The sequence below is a fragment of the Balaenoptera ricei genome, chromosome X, assembly GCF_028023285.1.
Source record: "Balaenoptera ricei isolate mBalRic1 chromosome X, mBalRic1.hap2, whole genome shotgun sequence".
In the NCBI taxonomy this organism is placed as follows: Eukaryota; Metazoa; Chordata; class Mammalia; order Artiodactyla; family Balaenopteridae; genus Balaenoptera; species Balaenoptera ricei.
In genome coordinates this window covers 102169597-102186435 of record NC_082660.1, presented here as the reverse complement: position 1 = coordinate 102186435, position 16839 = coordinate 102169597, and the positions used below count along the sequence as shown (strand labels likewise).

At 34.6% G+C, this 16839-nt stretch overlaps 1 long non-coding RNA gene across 5 annotated transcripts in view; it reads right to left on the bottom strand.

Moving 5' to 3' along the window:
- Positions 1–16839, bottom strand: part of LOC132357290 (uncharacterized) — a 927280-nt gene that overhangs the window by 641466 nt on the left and 268975 nt on the right. Inside the window, exon 7 of one of the 5 annotated variants that reach the window (XR_009500200.1) lies at positions 13310–13341. The exons of the other annotated variants lie outside the window; for them this stretch is intronic. This is a non-coding gene — a long non-coding RNA (uncharacterized LOC132357290). The remainder of the gene's footprint in view (positions 1–13309; positions 13342–16839) is intronic. 5 annotated transcript variants of the gene reach the window in all.

The following is a 16839-nucleotide window of genomic DNA, read 5'->3' as shown; positions in this document are numbered from 1 at the left end:
AAAAGTTTTTACTAGGAATAGAATTATAAGCTCTGCAATGTTCTGTTTGTTCATTTAAGCTTACATTATTGGTATTGTGTTAACTCTAAGATTTTTTTCACAAGAATGTTGTTAAGATACTTTTCCATTTTGTGAAGTTGAATTTATTTAAAATTAGATATTACTGATAAGTCCACTTAACTAGGCATATGTAAGCTGAAAGCAACAAAGGACTAAGGCCACTACGGTCAACTCTAAATAAATTATGACATATTCATAAAAGACAGTATTATCTAGCAGTGAAAATTAATATATTAGAGCTACAGATATCAATATGGATGAAACTCAAAAAATATAATATTTAGCAAACAAGTTGCAGCATATGTACAGTATAATAATTTACAGAAAGCTTAAAAGCACAAAATACTATATATTATTCATAGATGCATATATGTAAAAAAATATAAAGAAATGTATGCCAATAATGCATACAATTTATAGTAGCGACCCCCTCTGGGAGAAAATAAGGGAGAGGACACTGAAGAGAGAACAAAGGGTGTTTCAAAAGTTCTGGTAACATTCTATGGTTTAAGCTCAATATTGGGTATCCTGGTGATCACTGTATTATTATTTTTTTAATTTATTTTTGGATGACGAATAATATATATATATATATATATATATTTTTATAAAGCAGGTTCTAATTAGTCATCCATTTTACACATATCAGTGTATACATGTCAATCTCAATCTCCCAATTCATCACACCACCACCACCACCACCCCAAAGCTTTCCCCGCTTGGTGTCCATACGTTTGTCCTCTACATCTGTGTCTCAATTTCTGCCCTGCAGACCAGTTCATCTGTACCATTTTTCTAGGTTCCACATATATGCGTTAACATACAATATTTGTTTTTCTCTTTCTGACTTACTTCACTCTGTATGACAGTCTCTAGATCCATCCACCCCTCAACAAATGACCCAATTTCGTTCCTTTTTATGGCTGAGTAATATTCCATTGTATATATGTACCACATCTTCTTTATCCATTCGTCTGTCAATGGGCATTTAGGTTGCTTCCATGACCTGGCTATTGTAAATAGTGCTGGAATGAACACTGGGGTGCATGTGTCTTTTTGAATTATGGTTTTCTCTGGGTATATGCCCAGTAGTGGGATGGCTGGATCATAGAGTAATTTTATTTTTAGATTTTTAAGGAACCTCCATACTGTTCTCCATAGTGGCTGTATCAATTTACATTCCCACCAACAGTGCAAGAGGGTTCCCTTTTCTCCACACCCTCTCAGCATTTGTTGTTTGTAGATTTTCTGATGATGCCCATTCTAACTGGTGTGAGGTGATACCTCACTGTAGTTTTGATTTGCATTTCTCTAATAATTAGTGATGTTGAGCAGCTTTTCATGTGCTTCTTGGCCATCTGTATGTCTTCTTTGGACTATTTAGATCTTCTGCCCATTTTTGGATTGGGTTGTTTGTTTTTTTTTAATATTGAGCTGCATGAACTGTTTATATATTTTGGAAATTAATCCTTTGTCCGTTGATTCATTGGCAAATATTTTCTCCCATTCTGAGGGTTGTCTTTTCATCTTCTTTATGGATTCCTTTGCTGTGCAAAAGCTTTTAAGTTTCATTAGGTCCAGTTGTTTTATTTTTATTTTTATTTCCATTTCTCTAGGAGGTGGGTCAAAAAGGATCTTGCTGTGATTTATGTCATAGAGTGTTCTGCCTATATTTTCCTCTAAGAGTGTGATAGAGTCTGGCCTTACATTTAGGTCTTTAATCCATTTTGAGTTTATTTTTGTGTATGGTGTTGTGAGGCAGTGTTCTAGTTTCATTCTTTTACATGTAGCTGTCCAGTTTTCCCAGCACCACTTATTGAAGAGGCTGTCTTTTCTCCACTGTATATTCTTGCCTCCTTTATCAAAGATAAGGTGACCATATGTGCGTGGGTTTATCTCTGGGCTTTCTCTCCTGTTCCATTGATCTATATTTCTGTTTTTGTGCCAGTACCATACTGTCTTGATTACTGTAGCTTTGTAGTATAGTCTGAAGCCAGGGAGCCTGATTCTTCCAGCTCTGTTTTTCTTTCTCAAGATTGCTTTGGCTATACGGGGCCTTTTGTGTTTCCATACAAATTGTGCAATTTTTTGTTCTGTTTCTCTGAAAAATGCCATTGGTAGTTTGATAGGGATTGCATTGAATCTGTAGATTGCTTTGGGTAGTAGAGTCATTTTCACAATGTTGATTCTCCCAATCCAAGAACATGGTATATCTCTCCACCTGTTGGTATCATCTTTAATTTCTTTCATCAGTGTCTTATAGTTTTCTGCATACAGGCCTTTTGTCTCCCTAGGTAGGTTTATTCCTAGGTATTTTGTTCTTTTTGTTGCAATGGTAAATGGGAGAGTTTCCTTAATTCCTCTTTCAGATTTTTCATCATTAGTTTATAGGAATGCAAGAGATTTCTGTGCATTAATTTTGAATCCTGCAAATTTGCCAAATTCATTGATTAGCTCTAGTAGTTTTCTGGTGGCATCTTTAGCATTCTCTATGTATAGTATCATGTCATCTGCAAACAGTGACAGTTTTACTTCTTCTTTTCCAATTTGTATTCTTTTTATTTCTTTTTCTTCTCTGATTGCTGTGGCTAGGACTTCCAAAACTATGTTGAATAATAGTGGCGAGAGTGGACATCGTTGTCTTCTTCCTGATCTTAGAGGAAATGCTTTCAGTTTTTCACCATTTAGAATGATGTTTGCTGTGGGTTTGTCGTATATGGCCTTTATTATGTTGAGGTAGGTTTCCTCTATGCCTACTTTCTGGAGAGTTTTTATCATAAATGGGTGTTGAATTTTGTCAAAAGCTTTTTCTGCATCTATTGAGATGATCATATGGTTTTTCTTCTTCAATTTGTTAATATGGTGTATCACATTGATTGATTTGCGTATATTGAAGAATCCTTGCATCCCTGGGATAAATCCCACTTGATCATGGTGTATGATCCTTTTAATGTGTTGTTGGATTCTGTTTACTAGTATTTTTTTGAGGATTTTTGCATCTATATTCATCAGTGATATTGGTCTGTAATTTTCTTTTTTTGTAGTATCTTTGTCTGGTTTTGGTATCAGGGTGATGGTGACCTCATAGAATGAGTTTGGGAGTGTTCCTTCCTCTGCAATTTTTTGGAAGTTTTTGAAAAGGATGGGTGTTAGCTCTTCTCTAAATGTTTGATAGAATTCACCTGTGAAGCCATCTGGTCCTGGACTTTTGTTTGTTGGAAGATTTTTAATCACAGTTTCAATTTCATTACTTGTGATTGGTCTGTTCATATTTTCTCTTTCTTCCTGGTTCAGTCTTGGAAGGTTATACCTTTCTAAGAATTTTCCCATTTCTTTCAGGTTGTCCATTTTATTGGCATAGAGTTGCTTGTAGTAGTCTCTTAGAATGCTTTGTATTTCTGCGGTTTCTGCTGTAACTTCTCCTTTTTCATTTCTAATTTTATTGATTTGAGTCCTCTCCCTCGTTTTCTTGATGAGTCTGACTAATGGTTTATCAATTTTGTTTATCTTCTCAAAGAACCAGCTTTCAGTTTTATTGATCTTTGCTGGTGTTTTCTTTGTTTCTATTTCATTTATTTCTGCTCTGATCATTATGATTTCTTTCCTTCAGCTAACTTGGGGGGTTATTTTGTTCTTCTTTCTCTAGTTACTTTAGGTGTAATGTTAGATTGTTTATTTGAGATTTTCCTTGTTTCTTGAGGTAGGCTTGTATAGGTATAAACTTCCCTCTTAGAACTGCTTTTGCTGCATCCCATAGGTTTTGGATCATCGTGTTTCTATTGTCATTTGTATCTAGGTATTTTTTGATTTCCTCTTTGATTTCTTCAGTGAACTCTTGGTTATTTAGTAACGTATTGTTTAGCCTCCGTGTGTTTGTGTTTTTTACATTTTTTTCCCTGTAATTCATCTCTAATCTCATAGTGTTGTGGTCAGAAAAGATGCTTGATATCGTTTTAATTTTCTTAAATTTACTGAGGCTTGATTTGTGATCCAAGATGTGATCTATCCTGGAGAATGTTCCATGCACACTTGAGAAGAAAGTGTAATCTGCTGTTTTTGGATGGAATGTCCTATAAATATCAATTAAATCTATCTGATCTATTGTGTCATTTAAAGCTCCTGTTTCCTTATTTATTTTCATTTTGGATGATCTGTCCATTGGTGTAAGTGAGGTGTTGAAGTCCCCCAGTATTATTGTGTTACTGTCAATTTCCTCTTTTATAGCTGTTTGCAGTTGCCTTATGTATTGAGGTGTTCCTATGTTGGGTGCATATATATTTATAATATATCTTCTTGGATTGATCCCCTGATCATTATGTAGTGTCCTTCCTTGCCTCTTGTAACATTCTTTATTTTACAGTCTATTTTATCTGATATGAGTATTGCTACTCCAGCTTTCTGTTTTTTTTTTTTTAATTTTTATTTATTATTTATTTATTATGTTTATTTTTGGCTGTGTTGGGTCTTCGTTTCTGTGTGAGGGCTTTCTCCAGTTGCGGCGAGTGGGGGCCACTCTTCATCGCGGTGCGCGGGCCTGTCACTATCGCGGCCTCTCTTGTTGCGGAGCAGAGGCTCCAGACGCTCAGGCTCAGTAGTTGTGGCTCACGGGCCCAGTTGCTCCGCGGCATGTGGGATCCTCCCAGACCAGGGCTCGAACCCGTGTCCCCTGCATTGGCAGGCAGATTCTCAACCACTGCGCCACCAGGGAAGCCCTCCAGCTTTCTTTTGATTTCCATTTGCATGGCATATCTTTTTCCATCCCCTCACTTTCAGTCTGAATGTGTCTCTAGGTCTGAAGTGCGTCTCTTGTAGACAGCATATATATGGGTCTTGTGTTTGTATCCATACAGCAAGCCTGTGTCTTTTGGTTGGAGCATTTAATCCATTCACGTTTAGGGTAATTATTGATATGTATGTTCCTATGACCATTTTCTTAATTGTTTTGGGTTTGTTTTTGTAGGTCCTTTTCTTCTCTTGTTTCCCACTTAGAGAAGTTCCTTTAGCATTTGTTGTAGAGCTGGTTTGGTGGCGCTGAATTCTCTTAGCTTTTGCTTGTCTGTAAAGCTTTTGATTTCCCCATCGAATCTGAATGTGATCCTTGCCAGGTAGACTAATCTTGGTTGTAGGTTCTTCCCTTTCATCACTTTAAGTATATCATGCCACTCCCTTCTGGCTTGTAGCGTTTCTGCTGAGAAATCTACTATTAACCTTATGGGAGTTCCCTTGTATTTTATTTGTCATTTTTCCGTTGCTGCTTTTAATAATTTTTGTTTGTCTTTAATTTTTGCCAATTTGATTACTATGTGTCTCGGCATGTTTCTCCTTGGGTTTATCCTGTATGGGACTTTCTGCACTTCCTGTACTTGGGTGGCTCTTTCCTTTCCCATGTTAGGGAAGTTTTTGACTATAATCTCTTCAAATATTTTCTCTGGTCCTTCCTCTCTCTCTTCTCCTTCTGGGCACCCTATAATGTGAATGTTGTTTCGTTTAATGTTGTCCCAGAGGTCTCTTGGGCTGTCTTCATTTCTTTTCATTCTTTTCTCTTTATTCTGTTCCAAAGCAGTGAATTCCACCATTCTGTCTTCCAGGTCACTTATCCGTTCTTCTGCCTCAGTTATTCTGCTATTGATTCCTTCTAGTGTAGTTTTCATTTCAGTTATTGTATTGTTCATCTCTGTTTGTTTGTTCTTTAATGCTTCTAGGCCTTTGTTAAACATTTCTTGCATCTTCTCGATCTTTGCCTCCATTCTTTTTCTGAGGTCCTGGATCATCTTCACTATCATTATTCTGAATTATTTTCCTGGAAGTTTGCTTATCTCCACTTCATTTAGTTGTTTTTCTGAGGTTTTATCTTGTTCCTTCATCTGGTACATAGCCCTCTGCCTTTTCATCTTGTCTGTCTTTCTGTGAATGTGATTTTTGTTCCACAGGCTGCAGGATTGTAGTTCTTCTTGCTTCTCCTGTCTGCCCTCTGGTGGATGAGGCTATCTAAGAGGCTTATGCAAGTTTCCTAATGGGAGGGACTGGAGGTGGGTAGAGCTGACTGTTGTTCTGGTGGGCGGAGCTCAGTTCCCTCCCTGTTGGTTGTTTGGCCTGAGGCAACCCAACACTGGAGCCTACCTGGGCTTTTTGGTGGGGCTAATGGCGGACTCTGGGAGGGCTCACGCCAAGGAGTACTTCCCAGAACTTCTGCTGCCAGTGTCCTTGTACCCACGGTGAGCCACTGTCATCCCCCGCCTCCGTAGGAGACCCTCCAACACTAGCAGGTAAGTCTGATTCAGTGTCCCCTCGGGTCACTGCTCTTTCCCCTGGGTTCCAATGCACACACCATTTTGTGTGTGCCCTCCAAGAGTGGAGTCTCTGTTTCCCCCAGTTCTGTCAAAGTCCTGCAATCAAATCCCAGTAGGCTTCAAAGTCTGATTCTCTAGGAATTCCTCCTCCCATTGCCAGACCCCCAGGTTGGGGAGCCTGACGTGGGGCTCAGAACCTTCACTCCAGTGGGTGAACTTCTGTGGTATATGTGTTCCCCAGTCTGTGAGTCACCCACTCAGCAGTTATGGGACTTGATTTTACTGTGATTGCACCCCTCCTACCGTCTCACTGTGGCTTCTCCTTTGTCCTTGGACGTGGGTATATTTTTTGGTGAGTTCCAGTGTCCTCCTGTCGATGATTTTCCAGCAGCTAGTTGTGATCCTGATGCTCTCGCAAGAGAGAGTGAGAGCACATCCTTCTGCTCTGCCATCTTCCTCTGGGCTCCATTGTATTATTTTTTATATGTTTTAAATATTTTAAATATTTCTATTAAAATTTCTTTTTAAAAAGGAAAAGGAACAGGTAAAAAAGACTGATGGATTTTCCAAATGGAGTCAAAGAAATAAGAGAGGTTTTACAGAATTCAAGAAAAAAAAGGAAAAAAAATTCAAAGATCTCAGGGTCAATAATGTCAAATAACAGAGATGAGAGCATGAAGTCATAGAAGTTAAGAACTGGGAAACAGTTTCAGTGGAGTGGTGGCAGTGGAAACCAAATTGCAATAGGTCAAAGAATGAATAGGTGGCAACCTACACACTGAACTAACAAGAACTTCCCTTTATATATCTAGAAATGCTGGATGAATTATCACAGAATAAGTTTACATAGTAAACCCAAAAGAAAGAAAGGGAAATTCCCAGGTGGCAGAAACTAAGTTGTAGGATAGTGAGCTATTCTCTTAGTTTGTATGGTGAGTCCCAATACACAGATATACACCCTAACAGTTAGGAAATAACAGTGTAATCTCCACACATGGGGCTCTTAAGATAGGGAATTTTAAGCAAAACCGCTGAATAAAGCTGGAACAGGGAAAACGGAGACTCCACTCATATGTACATGGAAGTAACAAGATAATCTGTTTATATATGAGACTTTGGATTTATAAAAAATACCTGTGAGAAATTAAAATACCATGTATGTGAGATAGATAGTCTGATTTTAGAATAAGTATGTTCTGTAAGAAATATAAAGTAGGGAAATTAATATAAATTTTGTACCAAGATCGATGAAATTCCTGAGATATTTGTAACATGCAAATGTAAGTCTGCTTTCCAAGACTTTTCTAAAATTCAGAGTACATGGACACCAACGATGAAAAAAAATCTTTCCAAATATAGCTCACTATAAAAAATAGAAACACATGAAAAGAATGGCCAACTGTGATGGATCCAGAATACAGGAGAATTAGATTATAAATACATTGAGCAAATAGAACATTGAGCAAATAGATAAATTATGAAATAAATATGATTAAAAGTTAAAAGAGAGAAAAAACATGCAAGCTAAAAAGAGAGAAAATAATACAATAAGAAAAAGAAAAACAAGAGCAGATAGATTGGTAACAGATCCACATAGAATTTTTGGAAATTAAAAATTATTGTCATTGTAATTTTTTAAAAAGCCAATAGATGGATAAATAGCAAATTAGACAAAGCTAAAGAGAAATTTAAAAACTGGAAAATAATTTTTAAAGAAAACACCAAAATGCAATACTGAGAGGTAAAGAGATAGGAAACTTGACAGAGAATTTAAAATATATGACATATAGAAGGAAAACATACAATATTTTTTTAACTTTTTATTTTTTATTGGAGTGTAGTTGATTAACCATGTTGTGTTAATTTCAGGTGTACAGCAGAGTGATTCAGTTATACATATACATGTATCTCTTCATTTTCAAATTCTTTTCCCGTTTAGGTTATTACAGAATGTTAAGCAGCATTCCCTGTGCTATACATCAACAGATGAATGGATAAAGAAGATGTGGTATATATATACAATGGGATATTACTCAGCCATTAAAAAGAATAAAATAATATCATCTGCAGCAACATGGATGGACCTGGAAATTATCATACTAAGTGAAGTAAGACAGAGAAAGACAAATATCATATGGTATTGCTTATATGCAAAATCTTAAAAAAATGATACAAATGAACTTATTTATAAAACAGAAACAGCCTCACAGACTTAGAGAACATACACTATTTTTACTAGAAGTTCCAGAAGGAAAACACTTTTAAAAAATGGGAAAGAGAGGATATCCAAAATGGCAATGGTTAGAAATTTCTGGAAATGTTTTTAAGAAATGAATCTTCAAATTGAAGTATGCCAACTCCTAAGCAGAATTTAAATAATAATACTAGTAACAACAATAATAATAGCAACTATTATTATTAAGTAAAATTTAGTGAAACTTCAGAACATTAAATAAAATCAAAAGAGAAAAACCAAATTGCAAAAAGGGAGGGGGGAGAGATTACCTATTAAGAAACAATAACTAGAACGAGAGCAAATTTTTGGCAGCAACAGAGACTACCTAAACAGTGGAATTATATCTTTAGAATGCTGAAGAAAAACAATTGTCAACCTAGAAGGCCACAACCAGCTAAACTACCATTCAAAAGTGAGAGTGAAATAGTCACTTAAAAAAAAAGACTTAGCTTAACTAAGTTTAGAAATCCTTGCACTTAGTTCATAAATCCTTGTAGAAAGAGCTATTAACAGATAGCTTTCACTTTAGCAAAAAGGAAAATTGAACTTAGAAGAAGAACTTGAGATATAATAATATAATACAAATATATAAAAGTCAATAAATACCAAAGAATCTAGGAATGAAGACCAAATTCCTTAAATTATTAAACAAAAATATACAATCAAATAAACATATCACCTTCAGAAAAAAAGGAAAACTTCTAAATAACTCATGTGCCAAGTAGAAATTATACAAATATAAAAACATTCCTATCTGAATTTCATTAAAGACAAAATGGTAAAAATTGAGGTACAGCTCTTGCTGTAATCAGAAATAAATGGTCTTAAATGTACATATTAGAAAAAAGTTTTTAATTAAAAAATGAATGAGATTTTAAATCTTTGTTACATATGTATATATACCTAAATGATATATTGACTAGTTTCATTGTTGGAGCTTTATACAAATTGTATCTTAGTATATATAGCATAAAAGATAAAGTAATAATAAAAACAAAAAGTAGAGTTTGTAGGTATATGAATTAAAAATGTTTTTTAGTTTCTCTATCTGATATTTTGTCATTATGGGATCTTGTTGACTAGAGAGGGACCACCTTTCCCAGACTTAGCTGATTTCTACAGGTAGAAGCAACTATACAGTGAGCATAGCTTTCATGAGCAAACTAACCAATCCAGAGCCCATACACCCCAAACACCTTCTTTATTGTGTACTAACAGTTGTAAGATACTAACCTCCTGCCCTAATCACCCTAGGATCAAGCATCAGAGAACTAGGGGCAGCTCCTATTAGACCTCTGAGCACACTGAAATTATCAAGCTAGCCAATCCTAAATCTGGGCAGCCCACTTATATAGCCTTGCCCATTCCTTACCAAGAAAACCACAATAAAGGCTTTTCCACAGTTCTCCTCACTCTCTTTCTCTCTGTCTATGACTGACCCCAGTGTTCTCTCTTGTGACTCTACGTGGCATGGCACGCTCCCCTCCTCTTGGGAATTGTGAATAATAAATGATATTTTTCAATGGGAATCATCTTCTAATCTGTTGGCCTCGCTGTACCTGAATGAAACTTGGGTACATTTTAAACAGGATAGAGGGAGTGATGTCACCAAGATGGTGAAGCAGCAGACCCCAGCTTTCATCCTTCCACAAAGATCAACAGTTAGAGAGCTATTCACAAACAAAAACAGCTCTGGGAGAGCTCAGGAGTCCACTTTAAGAAACGTCAGCAACACAGTGGAACAAAAACCCTGAAAATAACCATGCAAAATGGGAAGGAAGAAGAGCTTGATTTTACCTGCATCATCCCACCTCCCAGGCCAGCACTGCTCAATGCCAAGAGGGAACCCCCCAGGTAGAAAGAGTTCCCCTTCCCGAGAAAGGGAGAATGGGGTGAGTGACAAGCCTCCCCAGCCTTTTGTACATAGAAAATCCTAGTCTCCATCAAAAAACTGTTAGAACTAACAAATAAATTTAGTAACATTTTAGGATACAAAATCAATATACAAAAATCACTTTTATTTCTATATGCAAATAATGAAATATCTAAAAATGAAATAAAGAATCCCATTTACAGTAGCATCAAAAACAATAAAATGCTTAGGAATAAATATAACCAAGGAAATGAAAGATCTATACACTGAAAACTATAAGACATTGATGAAAGAAGTTTAAGAAGTTGCAAATAAATGAAAAGGTATCCCATATTCACAGATTGGAAGAGTTAATATTGTTAAAATGTCCATACTACCCAAAACCATCTATAGAGTCAGTGCAATCTCTATCAAAATTCCAATGGCATTTGTCATGGAAATAGAAAAAAAATCCTAAAATTTCTATGGGATCACAAAAGATCTTGAATAGCCAAAGCAATCTTGAGAAAGAACAAAGCTGAAGGCATCATGCTTCCTGATTTCAAACTATATTACTAAGTTGTAGAAATCAAAACAGTATGGTACTGGTATAAAAACAGTCAACATAGACCAAAGGAAAAGAACTAAGAACCCAGAAATAAATCCACACATGTATGATCAACTAATATTTGAAAAGGGAGCTATGTGGAATCTATGTTATCATTTGTGACAACATGGATGGACATTGAGGGCATTACACTAAGTGAAATAAGTCAGATAGACAAAGACAAATACTGTATGACCTCACTTACATGTGGAATCTATAAACATCAAACTCATAGAAAGAGAGTAGAATGATGGTTTCCAGGGACTGAGGGAGGAGGGAAATGGGGAGATACTGGTCAAATGTTACAAACTTTCAGTTATACAATGAATAAGTTCTGGGGATCTAAGGAACCCCATGGTGACTATAGTTAATAATACTGTATTGTATACTTGAAAGTTGCTGTGAGAGTAGTTCTTTAATGTTCTCACCATAACAACAATAAAAATGGTAATTAAGTGAGGTGGAGGATATGTTAAGTAACCTTATTTTGATAAACATTTCACAATACATACTTGTGTCAAATCATCATGTTGTACACCTTAAACTTACACAACGTTATATGCCAATTATATCTCAATAAAGCTGGAGAAAAGAATAGATGAATCTATATCTTTGTCTGCATGTTTGAAATATTTCCTAATATATACGTAATGAGTTATTGAGATAAAAACAGGTTAGAACTTATTTTCAACATTATTGATTATTTCTACTTATTTGTTTGGATAGTGTATCCACAGATGTTCATTTATTATTGTTATGCTTCATAATTCACATATGCATTTCAAATATTCTTATAAATATTATATATACTTTATAAACATGTATATTTGAATATGTATTAATATATCAAATATTACAAAAATATAATATTGGTGAGCTAACAATTCAACTTAATTTTTAAAAAATAAACACAAAGGAAAAAATAAGTAAATAACAAATAAAGCTGAAATTAATGAAATAGAAAAGCAAAGAAATCATAGAGAGGATCGGCAAAACCAAAAACTGCTTCATTGGATAAAGCTATTAACTTAGACAAATCTCTGGCAAAATTGATCAAGAATAAAAGAAAGAAGGAAAAATAAGCATTTCATTAAAAATGAAAAGGAGGACATATTAGAAGATACACTTAAACCTTTATAAGTCATATAAGAATACTAATAACTTTCACATAAGGTATCAGGGCCACATATTTTTTTCAGGTGAGTCCACTAAACTAGTGGATAATCCCTAATATTAAACCCTGTGTTCCAGATAATAGAATAGGAGGAAAACCTGTGTAACAAGATAAACCTGATACCTACCTGAAGATATTTAATTAAATGTTATATGGATGAGTGGATGAATAAGTAAATAGATAGGTAAATGGATATCAAGCAGAATTTATCCCAAAATGCAAGCATGAAAAACATTAGAAAGTCTAATAATGCAAGTTGCCATATTAACAGATTAAAAGAACAAAAAAGTGACAATTTCAACAGATTCACAAACTGCAGTTGATAAAATTCTACATCAATTCTTGATAAAATATCTATGAAAATCAGAAATCTATGGAGACTTTCTTAACCAGATGAAATGTATCTAACAAAAAATAATGTAAACATCATACATAATCACATTTACTCTAATTTCAGATATTGAGAGAAGGAACTCTAGAGTCCTGCCATTGTGTAAGTTGGTACACTGCTTTAAAGATAAATCTGAAAACATCTTGTAAACCTGAATATGTGAATATCCTAGTTTCTAGCAATTGCATTTCTATTTATATTCCCAAGAGAAACTCTTGCACATGGGTAAATGAAAAAAACATGTACAACGATGTTCATTGCCACACTGATTGCATTAAGAAAAATCAGAAACTAACTCTTTCAGAAAAGGAATGCTAATTAAAATCTTATTTAGTCATACAGTAAATTGAACAGTTAATGAACTGTAGATGCTTGGATCAACTAAGTAAATCTCAAAAACAAAATTGAGCTGCAAAAGAAATTTGAAAAAATATATATACATGTATACAGCATGTCTTCTCATTTTGAAAGCATTCAAAATAGTACCATATACAGATATGGCTATATAAAAAAATGAAAAACAAATCAATAAAAAAACATTCAGAGGAAGGCTACACACCAGCCTCAGAGTAATGAATATCTTCAAGGAAAGAGGGAAGAAAATGGAGCTGATGGGTAGCTTTGCCTGAATCTGCCAAATATGTATCATCAGCTCTAATCTCACCTCTGAAATCCAGATTCTCATATCCAACTACTTACCCTATATATCCACTTGGATGTCTAATAGGAACCTGAAATATAATACATACAAAACAGAACTTTTAACCCCCGCTTCCAAAATTTGTAAATACTACAATGGTTCTCATCTTACTACATGAGACCACCATTCACCTAGTTGTTCATGGCAAAAATCTTGGCAGCATCCTTGACTTTCCTCTTTCTCATATTTCACAAATAGTCCACCATCAAACACAATCCACTTTCTCTCTGAAATCGATGCTGCATCGAAACACGTTTCACCAGCTCAAATACTTCCACCCTATTCTAGGTCGCCATTATTTCTGGTCTGGACTACAACACTAGCCTCTTTACTGTTTTCCCTTTTCCCATTCTTGTTTCTCCAGCATCCACACAACAGCCAACATGTTCCATTTAAAACATAAATCTGACCATGCCACTCCACTGCTAAAGCCTTTCAAATGCCTTCCCATAACTTTTAGAATGAAATGTCAAGACCTTGACATGGCCCTATGTGATTAAGACCCTCGGTATCTCTCCAAACAAATTTCCAACCATTCCTCTCTTCACTCACTCCACTTCAACTACTGTGGCCTTCTTTCTGGTCTTTGAACACACTAAGAAGATTTCTACCTCAAGGTCTACCTACCTTGGTGGCGTTCCTACTTGGAAATCCTCCTGTATTTTAACCATGGCTTGATTTTTACTTTATTAGGCATAAGATTTTGGTTTCTATTATTTTATTCTATTTAATTTGGGTTTTTCTTGGTAAAACAACTAATTTGTTCTAATTCAAAATTAGATACTTTTATTTTCAGAATTCCAAATGGAACATTTTTTAAACTCCATACATATAAATAAATTTTTACATTTCCACAAAAAATTAAATTTCAGAAGTATAGCCATAAACTGGATTAATTTTATTAGTTTTGTTCAATTCAACAAGTATATTTTAAGGGCCTACTATGCACCAGGGACTCAGACAGGTGGTGAATACCAAAACATGGACAGGATAGAGCCTCTGCCTTGAAGAACAACTCAAAAGATGTATGTACAATAAAGAAGTAAAGAAGAAATGGTCAATACATTCCTATAGATAAAAAACTCATTTGAGAAATTATATCATAGCTATTGATCCATCATTTTTCTGTTCTTCTGAAAAGTTCATTTTGCATGTCTAAAAGTTTCACTTTCTTTTAAAATTACTCAATTACTGAATAAAATAATGTTAATTACATACATCCAGAAAAAATTGTATAGATCTTTATTTTAAGCTAAGAAAGTAATTTTCAAGCTGTATCATTTTGAGGCTTATTGCAATAGCATTTTTAAAGAGAATATTTTGTGACATGTGAGAGTTACATGAAATTCAAATTTTACTGTCTTATTTTACTGTCTTATTGGAACACAGCCATACCCATTAATTTGCATATTGTCTATGACTGTTTTCCAGCTACAATGGCAGAGACCATGCAGCCCAAAAGTTGAAAATATTTACTATCTGACCCTTTACAAAAAAAATTTTGCCAATCCCTGCTGTAAAATATAGCAATGGATTTTGATGATAAAGTAATGCTTTCGTGTTGTTTGGTTTTCTGAAATTTATAGAGATTTTTAAAATAAATTAAAAAGGATCTTCATATATAGTTTCTCTAATCAACAGCATCTAAATTTGGGGTTGCTAACCTTGGTCAACATGGGCTTCATTTTCTCCTCCTTCCCCTAGTTTTAGTGAGGTATAATTTATACATAAAAACTGTATATATTTAAGGTGTACAGTGTGATGTTTTGATATACCTATACATTGTGAAATGATCATCACACTCAAGCTAATTAATCTATATCTACCATGTCACATAGTTACTATTTTTTTTGTTGTGGTGAGAACACATAAAAGTCACTCTCTTAGCAAACTCCAAATATACAATACAGTATTATTAACTACAGCCACCATGCTATACATCAGATCACCAGAAATTATCCTGCATAAATGAAACTTTGTACCACTTGACCAAAAGCTCCCAATTTTCCGCTCCCCTCAGCTCCCTGCGACCAAAATTCAGCTCTCTGCTTCTATGAGTTTGATTTTTTTTTTAAAGATTCCACATATAAGTGAGATCATGCAGTATTTGTCTTTCTGAGTCTGGCTGATTTCATTTAGCATAATGTCCTCCAGGTTCATCCATATTATCATATATAGCAGAATTTTCTTCTTTAAAAATCTGAATAGTATTCCATTACATGCACATACCAATTTTCTTTGCTCATTCATCTTTCAGTGGGCATTTAGATGGTTTTCACATCTTGACTATTGTACACATGGCTGTGATGTACGTGGGAGTACAGATATCTCTTCCAAGATCCTGATTTCAATTCTTTTGGATAAATACCTAGAAGTGAGATTGCTGGAACATATGGTAGTTGTATTTTTTAATTTTTTGAAGAAACTCTCCAGTTTTCTATAATGACTGTACCAGTTTACATTACAACCAACAGTGTACAAAGGTCTCAATTTCTCCATATCCTGGACAACATTTGTTATCGTTTGTCTTTTTGATAATAGCCATTTTAACATGTGCAAGATAATATTGTGGTTTTGATTTGTATTTTCCTGATATAGTCGTGTTTAAGTACTTTTTCATATTCCTGATGGCCATTGGTATCTTTTTTTTTTTTTTCTGAGAAACGTATATTCAGTTTCTTTGTTCATTTTTTAAATAGGGTTATTTGGTTGCGGATTTTTAATTTTGCTTTTGTTATTGAGTTCAATTCTTTGTATACTTTGGATATTAACCACTTATCAGATATTTGGGTTGCAAATATTTTCTCTCAATCTGTAGTTTGCCTTTTCACTCTGTTGACTATTTCCTTTGCTATACACAACTTCTTAGTTTGATGCAATCCTACTTATCTATTTTTGCTTTTGCTGAATATGCTTTTGGGGTCATATTTTTAAAAATGCCCAGACAAGTATCAAGGTGCTTTTGCCTATGTTTTATTCAGGTAGTTTTATGGTTCCAAGTTTTATGTTTAAATATTTAATTCATTTTGAGTTTTTTTTTTTTTTTGTATATGGGGGAGATAAGGGTCCAACTTCATTCTTCTGCATGTAGATATACCGTTTCCCCAACATCATTTGTTGAATAGATCATCCTTTTCCCTTTGTGTGTTCTTGGCACCCTTGGCAGAAATCAGTTGACTGTAAGTGTATGGATTTATTTCTGGACTCCCTATTCTATTCTGTTGGTCTTTATACCACTACCATATTGTTCCAATTACTGTAGCTTTGTAACATATTTTGAAATCAGGTAGTATGAGGCAAGGAGGAAAACATGATATAGGGTCCTAGAAAACAGTGATTAAAGTTTGGAACAGTCATATAAAGTATCATTAGGTTGACTAGGGACAAGTATAATAATTACCAAGCAATGCTGAGGGTCTAGCAGAGATTAGAAACCATAAGTCTCCAGAATTTAAGTTCATTTATCTCAAAATGAAGGCTGGAAAAGCTAGAAGGCTGAATGGAAGACACTTGTTAGCAAATATGTTTT